The sequence below is a fragment of the Scyliorhinus torazame genome, chromosome 12 (assembly GCF_047496885.1).
Source record: "Scyliorhinus torazame isolate Kashiwa2021f chromosome 12, sScyTor2.1, whole genome shotgun sequence".
In the NCBI taxonomy this organism is placed as follows: domain Eukaryota; kingdom Metazoa; phylum Chordata; class Chondrichthyes; order Carcharhiniformes; family Scyliorhinidae; genus Scyliorhinus; species Scyliorhinus torazame.
Genome location: NC_092718.1, coordinates 45249238 through 45270925, shown reverse-complemented (window position 1 = coordinate 45270925; position 21688 = coordinate 45249238). Strand labels below are relative to the sequence as shown.

The following is a 21688-nucleotide window of genomic DNA, read 5'->3' as shown; positions in this document are numbered from 1 at the left end:
TCGGAGGCCCCCCTGGGGTCGGAGCCCCCCCCCCCCCGACCCTGCGCGCAGAGTTCCCACTGACTGCGACCAGGTATGGACGGCGCCGGCGGGACTCTGCCTTTTTAGAGTGGCCGCTCGGCCCATCTATGATGCAGAGAATCGCGTGCCGGCGTCGGGGCGGCGTCTCACGGTTGCGGGGATTCTCCGGCCCGGCACGGGGCTGGGAGAATCCCGCTCCTGGTCAGACAACCAATGGTTTGCTCAAACAGGTAGGTAAAAAGCTGAAAATGAGACGCGGAGACATTTCGGGGGAGAAATCCAGAGCTGAGGTGGTAGGCACTAAAATCTACCAATGGTGCGGTGATCAAATTCAGGATGCTCAAGTTTCAGACATTTGACTGGGGACGGATGGAGTTGATATCTAGGGAATGAAGCTTAAAGTGGAGGCTTTAAACAATGGGCGGGCAAGATCTTCCGGCTGTTTATGCCGGCAGGGTCTTCCGGTCTCGCTGACGACGTGGGTGGGTTCAATGGGAAGTCACATTGATAGCAGCGGGACCAGAAGATTCCCACAGTCACCTCTCGACAACGGAAAACTCACCACAGGGAGGCTAGAGAATCTCACACACTGTCTTCCCAATATTCAATTGGAGGAAATTGCTGTTCATCCAGTGCTGGATGTTGGATTAGCAATCTGACAATTTAGCTACAGTGGAGAATTTCAGAGGCAATGGGCAGTAGAGCAGGATGTTACCTGTGAAATCTAATCCTGTGCTTTAGTATGATGTTTCTGAGGGGGGAAATGTAGATGTAAAATAGGAGAGGACAGAGGTTGGATCCTTTGGGGATACCAGAGCTAACACTGCGGTGAAGGAAGGGAAGCCATCGCAGCAATACCCTGGCTATGATTAGACAAATATGAATGGAACCAGGTGAACAGTCTCACCTGCAATTGTTACCATTGATGCAGACTTTCCTTTTCGACCATGGAGCAAAGACATCTAAGCTTGTTAGAACTTTGCACATACTCTGGTTGTGACTTGCATCTCCAATGATTTTTGACAAACGGCAAGGATGCTGGTGCTGTTCCACAGTGGAGAGGCATTGAAGGAGGATGGTGCAGACAACCACACCGAAGGCAAGAAGGAATAGTTTCCCTTTGCCACCGTCACAAAACATGCCAATTTGGTGCTATAGCAGTGGGGGGGAAATCTGGTTGGAGAGATTCAAACATGGTGTTCTGGGAAAGATGGGTAAGGATTTGGGAGGTGACAATATGTTCAATGAATTTTGGAGATAAATCCCCAGGGCATTAAAGAAGATCGCCATGGAAATAGTGGACGTGTCGGTGGTCACCTTCCAAAATTCTGTAGATTCGGAACAGTCCTGGTATACTGGAGGTTGGCAAACGTAACCTCACTATAAAGGGAGGGAGGAAACAGACTAACAGATTAGCTTATCATCAGTAGTAAGGAAAACGCTAGACACTGTTATAAAGGATGTGATAAAAGCACACATCGAAAATATCAACAGGATTAGACACTGCCAATGTAGATTTATGAAAGAGAAATTATGTTTGACAAACCTACTGGAATTCTTTTGAGGACGTAACTAGCAGAACAGATAAAAGTACCAGTGGATGTCATGTATTTGGATTTCCAGAAAGCTTTTGAAAAAGTTCCACATAAAAAGGTTAGTGTGCAAAATTAAAGCACATGGGATTGGGGGCAATATATTGGCATGGATTGAGAATTGGTTAAAGGACGTGAAACAGGAATAGATAGATTTTTTCGGAGTAGCAGGTGGTGAATAATGGGGTACTGCAGGGATCAGTGCTTGAGCCCCAGCTATATCAATCTCAGGATACTGGTAAGCCATTCGGGACCGAGATGAGGAGACGTCTTCACTATGGGGGTGGTGAACCTGTGGAATTCTCTACCACAGAAGGTTGGGGAGGCCAAGTTCTGAATATATTTACAAAGGAAATTAATCGATTTCTAGACACTATAGGCGTCAAGGGGTATGGGGAGAGAGTTGAAGTACAACATTGAGATAGAGAATCAATCACTATCATACTGAAGGGTGGAGTCGACTCAAAAGGGTCAAATTGACTATTCCTGTTCCTATTTTCTATGTTTCTGTGAAACAGAGGTTGGAGATAGAGCTATAGTCTGCAAGGACGGGTGGGATTAAGAGCTGGTCCTTTTTTTCCAAACAGGAGTCCTATTTACACTTCAGATTTCAAAGTGATAGTTGAATATCTAATGTTGTAGGTAGGGTGCTTTCGGAATGCTGAATGGTACAAAGCATGCATATTTTCACCACATGTGGCAGAAGATAGGTACTGTTTTGAGGAGTTTGGGCAATAAAAAAGGTAAACCTACAATAACACAGTTGAGGCCAGTAAATGGAAGCATTAAAGATTGAGACAGAATTATGACCATTGGACAGAAATTATAAAATAACATAATTTTGGTCGGACACCTGCGAATGGTAGTCACTGCAGGTTCTGATCACTTAACAGTGGAACAATTTTTTTCAAAAAGTGATTTTCTTTCATTATTGAAGGCAAGCTTAAATGACCATTAAAGCACTCTGTGGATGGTAATTTGTATCATAAAACAGTGGAAAAACTATTTTTATAATGCAATATTGTTCTGTTCAATTATTTGAAAAGAGTGCAGGTTACACCCTTTTCAAATAATTTCTGGGGATGTGTGAGAAAAATTGCTCAGTAATTTTTAAATAAATAGTGTATGTTACGCATTGAAATGGTACAAATTATATGGAATACTTTGTTCACATACGGAGGAACAGTAGTTATTCGCTATTTATGAAGTTAATCTACATTTTGTAAGCAAAGCGGACAAGTACAATCTAGGCAAGGTGAAAATGCCCAATTCAAATCTGAACCTTACCTTCCAAAAAAGTTAATACTATTTTAATATGACAGCAAAATAAAACAGAAAGTTACACAAATAAAACTGAAAGTTATACAAATAAGTGTATCGTCCACGCAATGTGCCTGAGTTTAACTCTGTAAGTGAATGGGTTTTGAGAGTTAAAGGGCGGGATTCTCTCAGCTTCGCGCCGGGCCGGAGAATCCCTGCAACCGCGCCACGCGATTCTTCGCGGAGCGGAGAATTAGCGCTATTGGCGGCGGAGTGTTGGTGCGGCGCCGGTCGCGGGCCACTCTACGCGGCCTGGCAAACGATTCTCCAGCCCGAATGGGCCGAGCGGCCGCTCTAAAAAGGCAGAGTCCTGCCGACGCCGTCCACACCTGGTCGCAGCCGGCGGGAACTCTGCGCGCAGTGACGGGGCGTGGCCTGTGGGGGAGGGAGGGCATCCGATGCGGCCTGGCCCGTGATCGGGGCCCACCGATCGGCGGGTCGGCCTCTCGCTCACCAGGCCTATTTTCTTACGTGCCGGCCCCGAACTCCCGCGCCATGTTGCATCGGGGCCGGTGCATTGAGGGAGGCCACCGCGCATGCTCGGGATGGCGCCGGTGTCACTGCGCATGTCCTCGTTGACGCCTGCGCCACTGCGCATGCGCGGATCCCGCGGCACACAGTTCGCACCGGAATGGGAGGCCGGAGCGGCATGAACCGCTCCAGCGCCGTGCTGGTTCCCTGCAGTGGGGTCAGAATCGGTACGCCCAGCGGCCCGTTTCCGACGGCGTGGACACTGCCGCCAAATGGAAGAATCCCGCCCAAAATCTCATCCAACACTTCTGTACAAGACAAGTTTTTTTTCCTAATAATACCCTCCTCTTGCCAAGTGACACAAACGACACACACGGTCAACCAAATCTTCAAAAGATTGCTTTCTTTTTCAAATACATCGTTTTTTCTCAAGGCATGATAGAAACCCTTGCAGCAAAATTCAAAAGCCACGTCAGCAGTAAGGAGGACTAGCTACATACCGACGCATGAACTTCAACAACAGAATGAACAACAAAAAAAAAAGTGTTGATGCTGCATGATAGTCGAAAGATTCCGTGAGAATGTATAACTTGACTTTAGGACTTCCAGTGATGCCATGTAAGAGCAAGACGCACAAAAAGAGGCTCCTGGCTGCGCCTTTGATTTTGATCCGTTTTGCCTGTTTTTCAGATGACAACATACCTGTTGTGGGCTAAGGGGACTATTACTCAATGGAGTCATGTCAAAATCGTCGACAAAGAAGCCCAACTAGAAAAAGGCTCAGGAGGGTAGCCTGCTAAAGAAAGGGAGATGGCCACCTCACCCATTATTTGGCTGAAGAGATGGCACAGGAACTGGAGAAATTAGGCAGGCAAATGGATCGGTAGGGAAAGGAAACAAGAGAGTCCTTCCGAGTCGCTACCGAGGAAGCCCTGGGCCCAGTTCAAGAGCAGTTGGCGATGACCTCGAACAAGGTTGAAGCAGAGGGTGAGACTTTGATGGGTGAGGAGGAGGCTAGGTCACAGAATGAGAATCGGCTTGCCTCGCTGGAGGCTGAGATCATGATGGTGGCGGAGGGCAATAAAGATCTGAGGCTGAAGGTGGAGGATCTGGAGAACAGGTCAGTGCAGTTAAACCTCAGATTGGTGGGGCTGCCGGAGGGATTGGAGGGCTTGAATCGACTCAGTACTTTGCAGAGATGTTTTCTCTGTTGGTGGACGGGGATGAGGTGTTCTCCCCTTCCGGAATTGGACAGGGCACTCAGGCAAAAGCCAAGATCCAATGAGCTGCTTTGAGTGGTGATTACCCGCTTCCATAATTACTAACGAAAAGGTGGAGTGTGGAGTGGTAGAATATCGATTGGGACGGCACCCAGTGGGGATCTATCAGGACATTGGGACTGAGCTGAGGAAGAGGCGAACAGCATTCGACGTGGTGAAGGTTGTTTCTACAGCAAAGGTGTGCAATTTTGGGTGGTGTAGCCGGCGAGGCTGTGGGTCACCATGAACTCGAAGGATTACTTCTTCGAATCGGGGCCACAGTCAGATGGACCGATTAGGATTCTGGGTATAATGGATGGGATGCTTGTATTCTGTATGTACGCCTTTGTGGGCGTGTTTTTGATCTAGTTAGGAGGGAGGGGTTTTAATTGTATTGTACTTGTTTTATTGTCACATGTACCGAGGTACAGTGAAATGTTTTGTTCTGCATACACAGTCAAGACAGATCATGCCACACATGAAAAAAGTCATAGGGCATACATAAATGCACAATGTGAATACATAGACAGAGGCATCAGGTGAAGCATAAAGGAGTGCAATACTACGCAGTACAGAAGATGTGTGAAGAGGTCAGTTCATAAGGGGGTCATTCAGGAATCTGGCAACAGCGGAGAAGAAGCGGTTTTTGAATCTGTTAGTGCGTGTTCTCGGACTTTTGTATCTTCTGCCCTACCTAATATAGATAAGGGGAATGGTTTGGTGTAATTTGGAAGGGAAAGAGGTTTGTTAATGATGGTGGGGAGTTTGGGTTATAAGGGATGTGGTGGTTAGTGTTTTTGACGTGTTTCGGAGAGGGGGGGGGGGGCTTTGGCGAGGGGCCACTTTGCGAGTGAAGAGGAGAGGGGAGGCTACCGAACGGGAGTGGAGTGGCGGGGGAGGAGAAGCTGTGGTCTATTGGGCCTGGTAGGGTCGTCACAATGGGCCTAGCTGTGTTTTTGTGTGGTGTGTGCTAACAGCATCCAAGGATTTTTCCTTTGTCTCACTTTAGGGGTAGGCCGGTGGCCTTCGTAGGTGGGCCTGGGATTCAGGAATTTGGGAAAAGAAGGATCAATCATGGTACCAATGATGACTCGAAGGGGGGCGGAAGAGACCCCCGATAAGGTTAATCACTTTGAACCTGCAGGGCCTGGTTGGGGGCAGGGGGGCGGCGGTTATGTCATGGTTGCAGGAACACTGGAGGAGACCTGCAGGGCCTGGTTGGGATGGGGGGTGGGGGGGGGGGGGGGTCTATGTGATGGTTGCAGGAACACTGGAGGTGAAGGCAGTGGTATTAGTGAACAATGTGTGCCCCCCACATTGGGACGATGTTAAATTTATGGAACGGTTGTTGGCTGCCATTCTGGAGCTGGACACATATCAGCTGATTCACCGTTCCTTGTCAAGGTCGCTATCTCCTGCCAGGATGGTGAAGGTTTTGGCAGCATTCATAGCCGAGACAGAAGAGGTGGATTCCTGGTGGTTTGTGAACCCAGGCGGTCAAGAAGTTTTTGTTTTTGCGCCGGTGCACAAGGTACACTCAAGGACCGACTTCTTCATGATGGATAAAACTTTGCTCCCTGGGGTAAGCAGGGCACAGTATTCGGCAGTGGTTATTTCAGACCATGCGCCGCATTGGGTGGTTATGAAGCCTGAGATAGGTCAGACGCAGCATACAGGGTGGCAGTTGGACTGTTTGTTGGCTGACCTTGGGTTCTGTGTTAAGATTTCAAGGACCACATGCGACTACATGGCATGGAACGAAAATGGGGAGTTTCCGACCTTTACATTGTGGGAGGCGCTGAAAGTGGTGATCAGGGAGGAGGCCATTTCATACAAGGCTCATATGGATAAGGAGGCAAGGTAGGGAGTTGGTGGAGGACATCTTGGTGGTGGATAGGGAGTATGCGAGGAATCCTATGCCAGAGTTCTGGGCACGCAGGAGGAAGCTGCAAATACAGTTTGACCCAGGGTGGGGGCAGAGAATGTTAATGGGGTGTTTCGGTCCTGGGGTGAGAGGGCTTCCCTTTTGGTGCGTGGAGCTGGTGCTGTCGAACCTGTTGTTTTACTATTGGGCAGCCAATGTGAAGAAGGTGTTAGGTTGGTTCGGGGACCATGACATTGTCTGGATATGGATGGAGTCGGGGTGATGTCTGGAGGCGTTGGTGACGGCTACTCTGCTGTCGCTCCAGCAAAGTATACCGGTGGTCATCTCTACACTAAATATATGGCGGAAGCCATTTGTTTCAGCCGGAGAAAATTGATGCCACGTTTTTTTTGGGGGGGGCTGGAGCGGGTAAATAACCTATTTCTAGAGGGTCGGTTTGCTGACTGGGAGGAGTTGCGAGAGAAGGTTTGCTGGGATGGATAGGTTCAGGTACATGATTGGGTCCACCACCGTTCCCAACATTCCCGGTGGAGCTGCCGTCCACTTTGCAGGAGAGCATGGTTTCTTGTGTGGGGTCGGAGGATGGCAGCATGCCCAGGATATACGGACAGATCACGGGGGAAGACCAGGTATCGATGGAGGAGGTGAAGGCTAGGTGGGAGAAGGAGTTGGGTCCCATTTGAGAGGAGGAGGTGTGGAGTGAGTCTCTCCATAGGGTGAATGCTATGACATCCTGCGCAAGATTAAGTTTGGTTCAGCTCAAGGCAGTGTTCAGAGCACACCTCACTAGGCTAGAATGAGGGTTTTTTTTCTTTGAGGGGGTTGCGGATAGGTGTGAGCAGTGTTCGAGGGGGCCTGCAAACCATATGCACATGTACTGGTCCGGCCCCAAGTTGGTGGATTTTTGGGGGTCCTTTTTTTAAAACAGAAACCATCAAATCAGCAATGTTAATGTGGATTTGGAGCCATGCCCATTTGGAGCGATATTTGGAGTGTCAGACCAGTCGGATGGAGGACGGGGATTATGGCAGACGCTTTGGTTTTTGCCTCATTGCTGTCTCGGCGGTGGATCCTGCCGAGTTGGAGACAGGTGGAACCGCCCAGTGCTGCAACATGGCTGGGTGACTTGATGGAGTAATTGCATCTCAAGAAGGTTACGTTCACGATGAGGGCAGAGGTTGACAGATTCTATCACAGGTGGCACCCGTTTCTGTTGTAGTTGTTCTCCATGGATCCAGTCACTGTTGGGGGGGTGGGGGGGGGGGGGGGGGGGGGGGGGGGGGGGGGGGGAGTTCTATTAGGGATTGGGGGGGGTTGTTGATTTGTCACAGTTGTTGATACATGGTTTGTGGTTTTGATTACTATTTTGTATGTTTTGTATAAAATGTTAAAAGTCTAATAAAAATATATCTTTTTAAAAACTGACTTTAGATTTGTTCATGTGGTTTATGAAATCATCTAGATCTTGAGTGTGTTACAATCCTATGTAACATATTCCCCGCCATCAGGAATTCCCCGATACTAGAGAAAGTTTCTCTATTTAGAGATGCAGCCAGGAAAACCAACCCCACTGTAACTAATAGAGATGGCTGCAACCTTAAGAGAAATCCTTCACCATGTTGTTCCAATGCTACATATTTTAAAAAGCCCAGGTTACTCCCGTAGCCTACTTTGAAGTAACTGACAGAGGACCACTGGAAATTGCCTCTAACCAGGCATGAAAATAGAGATTTTGCACTTACACAGTCAGGAGATCACAAAGCATTCCACAATTAACGAATTAGAGTTATACAAAATACAAAGAACAAATAACAAATAACAATAACAATACAGCCCAGGAACAGGCCCTTTGGCCCTCCAAGCCCTTACCGGTCATGATATCAACTTTTGCCACTCCAAGCCTGTACCGGTCATGATTTCAACCTTTGCTAAAACCCTCAGCACTTCCTTGCGCCGTATCCCTCTATACCCATCCTATCCATGTGTTTGTCAAGATGCCTTTTGAACGCCGTTAATATATCTGCTTCCACAACCTCCCCTGGCAACGTGTTCCAGGCACTCACCACCCTCTGTGTAAAAAAACCTGCCTCGCACATCTCTTCTAAACTTTTGCCTCACAGACCTTAAACCTATGCCCCCTGGTGACTGACCCCTCCACCGTGGGAAAGAGTACCTGCCCATCCACTCTATCCATGCCCCTCATAATCTTGTAGACCCCTCAACCTCCGTCTTTCTCATGAAAACAGTCCAGAGTCTATTCAGCCTCTCCACATAGCTAACACCCTCCAGACCAGGCAACATCCTGGTAAACCTCCTCTGCACCCTCTCCAAAGCCTTCACATTCTTCTGGTTATGCGGCCTTACCAAGGTTCTATCCAACTGTAGCATGACTTGCCAGTTTTTATACTCTATGCCCCGTCCAATGAAGGCAAGCATGCCGTATGCTTTCTTGACTACCTTGTCCATTTGTGTTGCCACCTTCAAAGATCTGTGGACCTGCACGCCCAGATCTCTCTGACTTTCTATATTCCTAAGAGTTTTACCATTTAAGGTACATTTCCCCTCTACATTAGACCCACCAAAATGCACTACCTCAGATTTGTCCGGATTAAACTCCATTTGCCATTTCGCTGCCCAAGTCTCCAATCTATCTATGTCCTGCTGTATTTTCTGACTATCCGCAACACTATCTGCCACTGCACCAACCTTGGTGTCATCCGCAAACTTACAGACCGGCTACATTTTCCTCCAAATCGTTTATGTATACCATAAACAACAGAGGTCCAAGCACCGATCCCTGTGGAACACCACTCGTCACAACCTTCCATTCAGAAAAACACCCTTCTACTGCTACCCTTTGCCTTCTGTGACTGAACCAGTTCTGTATCCATCTTACCACTTTGCCTCTGGCCCAGTTTGTACCAGCCTGCCATGAGGCAACTTTACTGAAGTCCATTCAAACAAAATTCACCGCCCTCCCCTCATCAATCATCTTTGTCACCTCCTCAAAAAACTCGATCAAGTTAGTGAGGCATGACCTCCCCTTCACAAAACCATGCTGTCTATCGCTTAGGGGTCCATTTGTTTCCAAATGGGTATAAATCCTGCCCCTGAGAATTCTCTCCAATAATTTATCTACTACTGACCTGAGGCTCACCGGTCTATAGTTACCAGGATTATCCCGGTTACCTTTCTTAAACAGCGGTACCATATTAGCTATTCTCCAGTCCTCTGGGATCTCACCTGTAGCCAATGAGGATACAAAGATGTCAGTCAGGGCACCAGCAATTTCCTCCCTTGCTTCCCTCAGTATTCAGGGATAAATCCCATCTGGCCCAGAAGACTTATCTACCTTAATATCTTTTAAAAGACCCAATACCTCCTCCTTTTCGATCTTAACTTGATCCAGACTGTCCCCAAACCCTACCCAAAGATTCCACTAAAGAAAGGGACTTTGTGGAAGTTAACACTGGTCCAAAGTATTCATTTAGTGCCTCGCCTCCCTACTGAAACCTCAACCACCTGTCCAGGCTCATTTCCCAATACCAGATCCAGTACTGCCCCTTCCCTATTTGGACTATCTACATATTGCATCAAGAAGGCTCCCTAGATACACCTTACAAACTCTGCCCCATCTAAACCCCTGGCACTAAGTATGTCCCAGTCAATATAGAGGAAATTAAAATCCGCTACCACAACAACCCTGTTACTTTTGCACCTATCCAAACTCTCTCTACCTATCTGCTCCTCTACTCTCGCTCGCAGTTGGGGGGCCTATAATAAACGCCCAACATTGTGATTGTCCCCTTCCTGTTCCTAAGCTCAACCCAGATTGCCTCATTGTATGAGCCCTCCAAGGTGTCCTCCCGCAGTACAGCTATAATATTCTCCTTAGCCAGTAATGCTACTCCCCCACCCCTTTTACATCCCCCTCTATCTTTCCTGAAGCATCTATATCCTCCAACGTTCAGCTGCCAAACCTGCCCTTCCTTTAACCATGTTTCTGTGATAGCCACAACATCGTAATTCCAAGTACTAATCAGTGCTCCAAGTTCATCTGCCTTACCCGCTCTATACTTCTGGCGTTGAAACAAATACACTTCAAACCATTGTGTTTGAGCAGAGAGGGTGATGTTGTTCTCTTATTTTTGTGCTCTATTTCCCCTTCAGTTTTTACACCTTCTAAGCTAGCGCTCTGGTTCCCTCCCCCTTGCCATACTAGTTTAGATCCTGCCGAGTGACTCTAGCAAACCTCCCAGCCAGGATATTGGTGCCCCTCCACTTTAGATGCAACACGTCCTTCTTATACAGGTCACACTTGCCCCGGAAGAGATCCCAGTGGTCCAGAAATCTGAAAACCTCTCTCTTGCACCACCAGCTCAGCCATGTATTTAGCTGCACTATCCTCCTATTTTTAGCCTCACTGGTACGTGGCACAGGGAGTAATCCTGAGATTACAACCCTTGAGGTCCTGCTTTTTAAACTTATTGCCTAACTCCCTGAACTCCTTCTGCAGGACCTCATCACTCTTCCCGCCTATGTTGTTCGTACCCATGTGTACCCTCCCCCTTCAGGATGTCCTGTGTTCATTATCACTGGCATGCAAGCAAAAGAAGTGGCCAACTTTACACAGCAAGATCCCACAAACAGAAATTGAAATAATGCATTCTTTGGTGGTGTTAAGATGGGGAGTAATGTTGGTCAAGGTATCAGAAAACGTCTCTACTCTACAAATACAGTGGCCCCATGGGACCTTCTACCAGGCCAGGCAGTCAGGGCCTCGGCTGAATGTCGAACACAAAAGAAAGACTGCAGTGATGTGTCAACTTAGGTTGTTTGTTCACGTTTTGGAATAAGGTTTGAATCCACAATATTCTAGATGTGACAGGAAGAAAGGCAGGAATGCAAGTGTTGTGTGCCAAAATGATCCAATAAACATACTCATTTGAGCGGAGTAGTTTAGCCTGGAGCGCAGAGATAAGGAAATGTGCCATGTTCCTCTTTTTTTAAAATAAATTAAACCACCAGGACCTATTTCCACCAAAGAAAAATTAAACGTAAGTCACATTATTGTGTTTTACTTTTATCTGGGGATAGGGTGGTTCTATTAGTTTTAGCAGAGAGCATGTCAAATTAACATCATGTAGTTAACACAGCATCATTCCAGTCTCAACTAATGATGGCCAGCAATGATGTTCAGTACAAAACATCAACACTCACTGCTAAAAAAAAGAAAATTGTTGAAAATTGACAAATAGAAAAACATTGCAACGGTTCAATTTTCATAAAATGGTTTCATTGGCAAGATGCCTTCTCAGTCAATAGCAGTTTCATTTTGCAATCAGAAGATTATGTCAAGTTGCACTGTAGAGACTGGAGCGCATAATCTAGGCTGTCACTCCCAATATATTGCTGAGGGAGAGCTGCACTGTTGGGGGTACCATCATTCAGTTTAAACCGTTGCGACATTCACTCGCAGGTGGCCGCATATTTTATGAAAGGGAGTTATCCTCAGTATTCTCGCTAAAGTTTATCCCTCAAAATCAACATTACTAAAACAAATTATGTGTTTATTATCACTTTGCCTTTTGTGAGAATTTTCACTGAGTTCCTTCACAACAAACGAAAGTACTTCATTCGCTATTAAAAGGTGCTTTAGGACTCTCAAGGACATGACAGGGACTATATATTCTTTCTTTCTAAAGGAGGCTGTATAATTCCCACATTTGTACAATCATCAAATTTTCAGGGGAGGCAGTGGTGTACAGGGGGGCAGTGGTATAGTTGTATTGTCACTGGGCTAGTAATCCAGAGACCCAGAGTCATGTTCTGGGGACCTGGGTTCGAATCCCACCATGGCAGATGGTGATACTGGAATTCAATTTTATAAAAAATCTGGAATTAAAGTCTAAAGATGACCATGAAGCCATTGTCAATAATCATAAAAACCCATCTGGTTCACTAATGTCCTTTAGGGAAGGAAATCTGTCCTACATGTGACTCCAGATCCAATGTGGTTGACTCTTAAAAGCCCTCAGGGATGGGCAATAACCGCTGGCCCAACCAGCAACGCCCACATCCCATGAACGAATAAAACAAAAGGACTGGTGGAATCATTCTATTATTGATGGTTTTCAAAGACGTTTATTCAAATATAACTACTGTTCTCTCCTAAAACTTCCCCTCCCCATGCAATGTTATTCTGACTGCCTCATTATGTTCTATAGTAACAAATCTACAGTGCCATCATTGGAGTTGCCATTTTTCAGAATTGTATCTTAATCGGAATGGTTTAGCTCAGTTAGCTGGTTCATGAGCAGAGCAAAGTCATCAGCGTGGGTTCAGTTTCCGTACAGGCGGAGGCTATTCTCGAAAGGCCTCCTTTCTCAACTTTGCCCCTCGCCCGAGGTGTGGTGATCCTCGGGTTAAATCACCACCAGTCAGCTCTCCTCCTCAAAGGGGAGCAGCCTATGGATCATCTGTGACAATGATAACTTGACTATCTCACTCATTAGTCAGCCACCTATTCAGGGGCCAGATGGTCTAAGCTCTGCTTATTTCTGACATTCACCCATGAACAGCACTTCACAGAGGTTGGATTCAGAAGCTTTCCACTTCTGCTGTCATGGGTAGTCAAGGGGTGCAAATGATCAAGCAGAAAACCCCAGCCATCACATCCTCATCCAGTAACTAAACCTGCACACCTTTTAAACAGCTACCACATAAAGTCAGAAGTGGGAAACCTAACCCAGGGTACCCAGGGTGCTTTCACCAATTGTAACACCTCACCATACCCAGGCTGTGATTAAATAAAGTGAAGTCTGGTGCTCCACACCGAAAATACCTTGGTTGCACTACTCAATTCTGAACTGTTTAATGCTTTCATTCACCGTGCATGGGGAAAGTCGATAAAATACCAGTTATTCGGAGTTAACTTTGCATCTGAATTTGGCAAGAGAATCAAATGAAACCAAGTTGGCATGTCAGCATTTTACAAGATGTTGCGTCACCGGTGACACCCATCAGAAAGATAAGAGTGCAATTCACGAGTTCACGATATTGACAATCCTTTATCATAAATGGGCAGACAAATTGGGGTGGGATGAGGTGCGGTGTGCCCAAGATTTTCCATTAAGCCATCCACTGTGGCACAGGCACTCTGAGTTCTATCTAGTGTTTCTGATTTGAAAATTTAAATCAGGCCTTTTTTAGGTTTGATGATTGCCTGTGAAGAAGTGCAGCTCTTGCATTTTCTTTATCGTGCAACTATATGATAATCCACGCCACAAAAATCTCAGATAGCACAGACCAGAGATTATTAGTCCCACCTTCCGTATTATATAGATTTATTAATCAATTTTAGTTTCATAAGTTAAATATGCTGCAGGAAAATAGTTTGTCCCTGGGGAACGTGAATGTCAGTAGCCCACTGTACATCAGTAGAGCACTGTAGGATTTCTTAGCATACTGTCACTATGTTTGCAGTGCAGCACGAGGGTAGGTAAACAAAATTGCTGCATTGTGCCTACATGAGGTATTAAAAAAAAACACCCAAGCTCAATGAGCACACATTATATTCTTTCCATTTTGGGTTGTGTCTACAGAGGGCATTTTAAACTACAATAACACCAGTTGATTGCAGTCTGCCGGTGGTACTGGTGCAATGAGATGTTATGAATTTAAAAACACTACCCGTTAATTATATTGGTGCAACATTAGAGTAGGTTGACGTCAATGGCAATTTCTAACCACACCATCAAATCGTGGCACGAATATAAGGTAAATGAGCCCAGCTAGAATACCATATTTCTCTAAAAATGCTCATTTTAAGATCTATGATAATTATGGGGTTGTTGGACAGGCAGTTAGAATGCATTTATACTGAAGAGTCAATACTGCAAAGAATTGAACTACCATGATCTCAGGATATACACATTTCCCAAATACCACTGGTGGGAAAATTGAATCCATATTCCTTAAGAATAATTTTACCACTTAGATGCACTTACCTAAAGAAAACAGGAAAATCCTCATTTTGTTGCATGCTGTAACCTCTTCAACCTTTGGGTTACTTTGTTAGTTAGTCCTAATTGCTTCTTCCCTTTCCCATTTCCTCCCAGCACTTAATTTCATTTCAGTTGCAGTTTAGAATTGCTCTTTTTTTTGGGTGAAATAAAAAAGCATTGTTTTGGAGAATTTGCCTCTTAATCCTCGATCTCACTTGCTACTTTTGTATCAATAATATTTTGTCACAATAACGGGGAACAAATGTCTTGGCTTGAAACATGTCCCAAAGAAGCTGGGTTCTGGTGAAAAGGCATCCTTACGGAATCTTATTGCTTTCGTTCCTGACCAAATATCACTGAAGTCTCAAACGATTTAATCTAACAGCCTTGCAACTCAGCAAACCCACTGAAGAAGCTAGATACAACCTTCAATGACTTCTGTTTAGAACCCTGAAGACTCTACCATATTACTTATAGAAAGTAGAAGTACAAATAACTACATTAATTAACTAAAGTAGGAGCTTTTAAAGGTAGCTAGCTGTCGCCTGTACATAACTCTCATCTAAGGAAATACATCGTGAAATCTTCAGATTCAGCTCTTAACCATATGCAAGACATAAGAAACATAGAATATATTCTTTTTTAAAAAATATTTTTTATTCTCCTTTTCCACATTGTCACTCAAATTTACACCCACCAACAATAAACAATAATCAGTAACAAATATGTCACTCCCCATATCAATAACAACAATCCCATCCTCCCAAACTCCAAACATTAGCCCGCATGTTGACACAAACAAATGACAAAAAGGAATTAGGGATCACCCATAGTCGCCATTAACACACACAGCCACCCTCCCCCCAATCCTCCCACCCACATGCCCCAAATAATGTTTGATGTTATCCAGTTCTTGAAAGTGCATAATGAATAATACCCATGAATTGTAGAACCCCTCCATCCTTCCCCTCAGTTCAAACTTAACCTTCTCAAGAGTCAAGAATTCCAACAGGTCCCCCTGCCACGCCAGGGCACAGGGTGGAGAGGTTGCTCTCCAACCCATCAGGATCCGCCTTCGGGCGATCAACGAGGCGAAGGCTACAACATCTGCCTCCGCACCAGTTTCCAACCCTGGCTGGTCCGACACCCCAAATATGGTCTCCCAGGGGCCTGGGTCCAGTTTCACGTGCACCACTTTAGAAATTACCCTAAAAACCTCTTCCAGTAATCCTATAGCTTTGGACAGGACCAAAACATGTGAACGTGATTAGCGGGGCCCTCCCCACAACATTCACACACATCTTCTACTCCTTCAAAGAATCGGCTCATCCTCGCCCTCGTGAGGTGTGCTCTGTGTACCACCTTCAGCTGTATCAGCCCCAATCTCGTGCACGAGGTGGAGGCATTGGCTCTCCGTAGCACCTCACACCAGAACCCCTCCTCCATATCCTCTCCCAACTCTTCCTCCCACTTTGCTTTGATCCCTTCCAGTGGTGCCTTCTCCTCTTCCAAAATAGCCCCGTAAACCGCTGACACTACTCCCTTCTCCAGTCCCCCTGTGCATAGAATATATTCTTGAATAGATCTCAATGTTTTACAACTTTTTCAGCTATCACTGAGAAAATAGGGACCAAAATAGTCTTTACAAAGCAACAGTTACAAGTCAGCATCATTCAGCTGTAGATAAGAGCCTCAAATTGACAGGAATTAACAGCTACAAACCTCACCACGATGTATGATTCAAACACACCAGATGCAGGTGAAGAAAGTTAAATCTGCAGCCAAGTTGTACAATAAAAGACATATGCTCTGTTACATATGAACTTCCCCAAGCCTAACACTGGTTACATTGTTGTTCCACACTTCCAGTATGAGGAGCTGCATATCCGTTGGTTTGAGAAGTACAGCAAATGCTGATTTACAGTGTGCTCCACATCTTTTACATTGATTCTGTGCTGCCAGAACATGGTTACTCTACTTAAAATAATTGGATCTTCCAGATGGCCGATGCATCAATTCAGCAAAAACTGTACAACTTTCTAAAGACAGTACCGTTAATTATATTTATAGCTCAACTTAATTTCGTAGGATTTCCAATTAGCAGAAAGCATTTGCAATTCTTTCCCCAAAGTACTTGTGCCAAATTTTCACAACTAATTTTTTTTTGTGAATAAGGAAAGCATTGAATTTATGTAGCACCCATCATGTTCCAAAACAGTTCACAAGCCAAAGAGTATGCAAAAGAATTTTTAAAATCGAGAACGTGTTATCATGTAAATGTTGGAGAATACTGAACCAAAGATGGATATATGACTAAGAAAATTTCCCGCTAAACAAACTAAGAAAATGTTCCACAATCAAAACAATTCAAAACCCACCATTTATGCTGCTTTTAAAAACAAATTGCTTTAGTGTATAAAATAAAACTCAAGTTTAGAACAATTAGTCAGTTCCTTATTATATAATTTTAATCAGATTATTTACACTGCTGTAGAAGTTTCCTGTTCTGCTACAGTAGTAGCATGGAATCTAAATAATAGAAGATTCAGCCGTGAGCCACAGGCTGTAATCTACATTGACTTTTTAAGTATATCACGAATATTCTCCAATAGTTTCTGGCGCATCATTAAAAATAACATTCCTGGACTTTTATCACAATTTACCTCGCTATTTTTGCTCAAAAGATTCCTAGTTATTTAGGATTCTTGAAGAGGGAGCCGTTACATCCCAAATACTTGTTGAAGGGCGAGCTACATGTGTACATCATTATACCAGAGTAGCACTGATCAAACCCTTATCTTTACACAATCCTTACACTGATTGACACAAGGCTATAACTCACTACTTGCTTCTTCTATCCAAAAGCAACATTCTGATTTATTTAAAATTAAAAATGGAGCAATTAATATTATTGTAGATAAAACTAAGCAAATCACATTTCTCATGTTTTCAGGCGTAATTAGTGAATTCAAAGATATCGGTCTGCTTTTTACAGGCTGGAGTAATACCATAGGGTTCAAAATGTTGCATGTTGCACATTTGTACTGCAATTTAATACAATCTTGTGTTTGAACCCTTCAAACAATGCAATTTACAATAGGTCAGAATATGCCAGAATTCTTTGGAAGAATCATTTAGATCCAAAACATTAACTCGGTTCCTCGCTCCACAGATGCTGTCGGGCATGGTGAGTATATCCAGCATTGTTTTTATTTCAGTACGTACAGTGGATTTTAAAAACTGACAAAGAGTACGTAGCACCCAGCCAAACAATCACAAGAACATTTGACAATTAGAACTGCAAACTATTCTACTGCAAAAATCATGCAGCTTAATGCCTCACAGATCTCATCACATAGGAGAAATTTACAGACAAAAAAAAGCTGCCTGTTAAAAAAAAAATCTATCTTACTAGCTTTTGATTACATAACAAATGATAAAATAAATAGGTGATGTATCAAGTTACAAATTTGAATATGTAAATGCCATGGGACCATCCATCAAAAATCCAAAACAAATCTTTAGCTACCCATTTTGTTTCCCAGAGAGCAGTTAATGTTATTTAAAGCTACTTTGGGAGCTGAAAATATCTTTTTCAACAATAATTAAAAGTCCGAACAAGGAACATTACAGAAATATAGTATACACCAAAAGTAAACACCATGCAAATGAAAATCTATGTGGAATTTGTAACGTATCATATTTGGCTCCAACTGTACTGAGGGGTTCAAGAGATTGGACTGTGCTGAATATGCCATCGAAATGCTGCCTGACAAGCTGCAAGCAGTCTTCACATTAGGACTGCTTCTCAGCACTTTGGAATCAAATTAACTCCCCTACTCAATGAGGACTTAGCCGAGCTGTCAAAACTATGGCAGTGGATCGGACTTTCAACTCACTCACTCTGCTCAATGGCACACTAAACAAGGACGCAATGTGCCAATGCAAAAAGGGGCTGTAGTTTCAAGGTTAGTAGGAATAACACCCTCAAGTCAGACCACTCGACCCCGCCACACGTAACAGAATGTTTTGGAAAACTAGATGGATTACTTCATAACAACACAATGTTTCATTAACATCTCCTCACCACCGCCCACCCCCAAAAAAAATACATGACAACCAGTCGACTCAGGACGAAACGATTCTACAAATTCGCTGATCTACACGTAGATAGACTGAGGATGTGAAAGAGAACATTCAGGGATCCACAATTGACACTTGGGAATAGTTCACCAACAAAAAAATCAAGCGTGTAAAACAAACATTTTTAAGAGATTTTTTTTTTTAGGGGGGGTTGTAAGAAAGCAAAAGTAGGTTGGCTGAACTTACCAAGAAAATAAAAACGCTCACTAAATCCTGCCTCTGGTGACTGTGGGCCTGGACAATCCAGCTCCAAACTTTTGGGGGTATTTTTTTTGTTTTTTAAAAAAAAACTTGCACGTTCGTCGCACAACTTCCAACCAATTTCGCTCTCTCCTGTCCTTAGCAGTCAGAAAAATCCTTCAAAGGGGTGGAGGTGAGGAGAGAGGGGGTGATAAGACAAACATGCCAGAATATTTCCGGGTTAATACAAGAAGCAACCACTCATCCCCACTGTTAACATCACCTCAGGAGGGGTGGGAGGGAGAGACAGAGACACACACAGTCACTGCTAGTAATAAATATATATACACACACACACTTATATATTAATAAAAGTGAGGGTTGTAAAGATTTTTTTTCGCACTGCTAGATCCAGTCAGCCCCTGAAAGCTCTGGTGCTGCTGTTCTGTCATTTACTGTGCGGCTTGGAAAGACAAATCTCCACTTCAAACACTCCGAGATTTCCCTGCCAAGCCGATACATTCGGGTGGCTAACAGGGAGGGAGGGGGGGGGAAGCAGAAATGTTGCTATTTTTACTCACCACTCAGAGGATACTGTATCAGCCGCGAAATGAATAATTGTATAAAAAAGACACAATGTTGCTATTTTTAGTCAGCCACAGACAGGACCTGCCCCATTCCCTCACAGCGCCCGACCCCTCCCCCCCTTCTTATCCCTCCGCCCACCCGGGACGCGAGGACGACCCCACCCGATCCGCCTCTCACTGTTTTTTTTTTAAAAGCCCACTGTCCCATCCACTCACCCACCCCGACTCCTCGTCCCCCCCCCCCCCCCCACCGTGGCCTAAATCACGCCCCCACTCCACAAGGAACTACTTTCTTTCTTCTCCTCAGGGCCTCAGCACCGCGCAGCGACACCACCGCAGGCTAATGAGCTGACGTCAATGGCAGCCCGCCTCGGGAGAATTCATACCCCCGGCGGGTCGATCCCGACCCACTCCCTCCAGTCCGCCTCTACCCCCCGCCCTTCTCTCGGCGGATTCCAAGCGCAGCCAAAGCCTAGATGCAGGGGGATCAGGGCTGATTAAGGCTGGGGTTTTCTTTCCCCCTTTTTTTAACTGCAAACGTTTCCAACTTCCGGCTAAATTCTCCCTACCTACTATTGACGTCATGCGGAGGGGGCGGGGCGCACCCGAAGGCCCGCACCCGCCGATTGGCCGGTTGCCCTCAGATGGACGGCCCGGCTGACCAATCGCGAGCGCCGGCGAGGCGAGCGCGGGGCCAATGAACTGCGGGCAGGGTGAGGTTGCGTTGGGCAAGTGAGGTTTGATTGCGGGAGCAGCGCTGGAGCTGGTTCCTCAGGAAGAGGGAGGCGGAGTAGGAGTCTCCAGTGTTTATTTACCTCTTGGTGGAGGAACCGGGGTCTGCTGTGAATGTGGGTCACAACGTTTCCCTCCAACCCAGCTCCCTTGGGTGCATCCAAGTCTTTACACGCAATAAGACACACAAGTGTTATCCAGAGCAGGCTGACATTTCGTTTTGTTTTTCGAGGCCGGATGTGTGTTCATGTCGAACCAACTCTGCCTCTGGAAACTTTTACACTGAAGCGTCAGCTCCGATGGGTGTAAAGTGTCTCAGTATCAAACGCAGACTCGAATCTGAGCCTGTGAGATGGGAACATCGGCGGATGGCCAGCAAAACTTTTTATGAGTTCAAAGGGACGCATGGTAAATCCATTTGTCTGCATAGAATGTCTTTAAAAACCTGGAACACCCACCAACATTTTCTCTCTCGTTAACTTCGGGTTATTGAGTCCAAGTTAAAAGAGAATACACACACTAGAGTGTAATCTGGTCGAAACTTGGATGTTGTGTTTGGATTTCTCCAAACCCTTGAGATGCACAAATCACCATTCGTTTAAAAAAATACCTTGTATAAGTATAGTTCCTTAGGAGAGGGAGGGGGCTTCACTGGGACCTTCCAAGGGCAGAAACCGTTTATTGAGCTAAGAAGTGGTGGCATAGTGGTTAGCACAATTGCTTCACAGCTCCAGGGTCCCAGGTTCGATTCCCGGCTTGGGTCACTGTCTGTGCGGAGTCTGCACGTTCTCCCCGCGTGTGCGTGGGTTTCCTCCGGGTGCTCCGGTTTCCTCCCACAGTCCAAAGATTGCAGGTTAGGTGGACTGGCCATGAAAATTGCCCTTAGTATCCAAAATTGCCCTTCGTGCTGGATGGGGTTACTGGGTTATGGGGATAGGGTGGAGGTGTGTACTTGAGTAGGGTGCTCTTTCCAAGACTCGGTGCAGACCTGATGGGCCGAATGGCCTCCTTCTGCACTGTAAATTCTATGAAGTGATGCCTTTAGGGGTGGTGGCGCCCAACAGCATAGGATGTGAGTTTTCAGGAGGTTCTTAAAGGTGGGGCCAGGGCAGAGTGCAGTGGCTTTGGAGGGAATTCCAAATCATCGGGCCTAGACAGGGCTGACTTTAGAAAGGTGGATGTTCAAGGGGGTTGGAGTCAGAGGAACGGAGAGTTCTGGAGGGGGGGAAGAGCTGAAACAACCTAGTGAGAGGGAAAGGAATTTAAAGATGAGGTGAGAAATTTGAATTTAAGGAGCATGTAGGTCAGCGAGGAGAAACATGATTAGTGAGCAGGGCTTGGTGCCAGACAGAGCAAAGAAAAGTACAGCACAGGAAAAGGCCCTTTGGCCCTCCAAGCATGAGCCGACCATGCTGCCCGTCTAAACTAAAATCTTCTACACTTCTGGGGTCCTTATCCCTCTATTCCCATCCTATTCATGTATTTGTCAAGA

General features: G+C 45.4%; 1 protein-coding gene across 7 annotated transcripts in view; it reads right to left on the bottom strand.

Moving 5' to 3' along the window:
• LOC140387547 (myocyte-specific enhancer factor 2A-like) overlaps nt 1-19582 on the bottom strand; it is a 277365-nt gene extending 257783 nt beyond the window's left edge. For 5 of the 7 annotated variants that reach the window (XM_072470797.1, XM_072470794.1, XM_072470796.1 and 2 more), the window contains exon 1: nt 19459-19582. The gene's annotated coding sequence lies outside the window, so the exon portion shown is untranslated. Of the gene's footprint in view, nt 1-18883; nt 19055-19458 lie in introns of all 7 variants that reach the window. The other 2 variants (XM_072470791.1, XM_072470790.1) reach the window with 2 other exon arrangements.
• Nucleotides 19583-21688: the final 2106 nt, after the last annotated feature.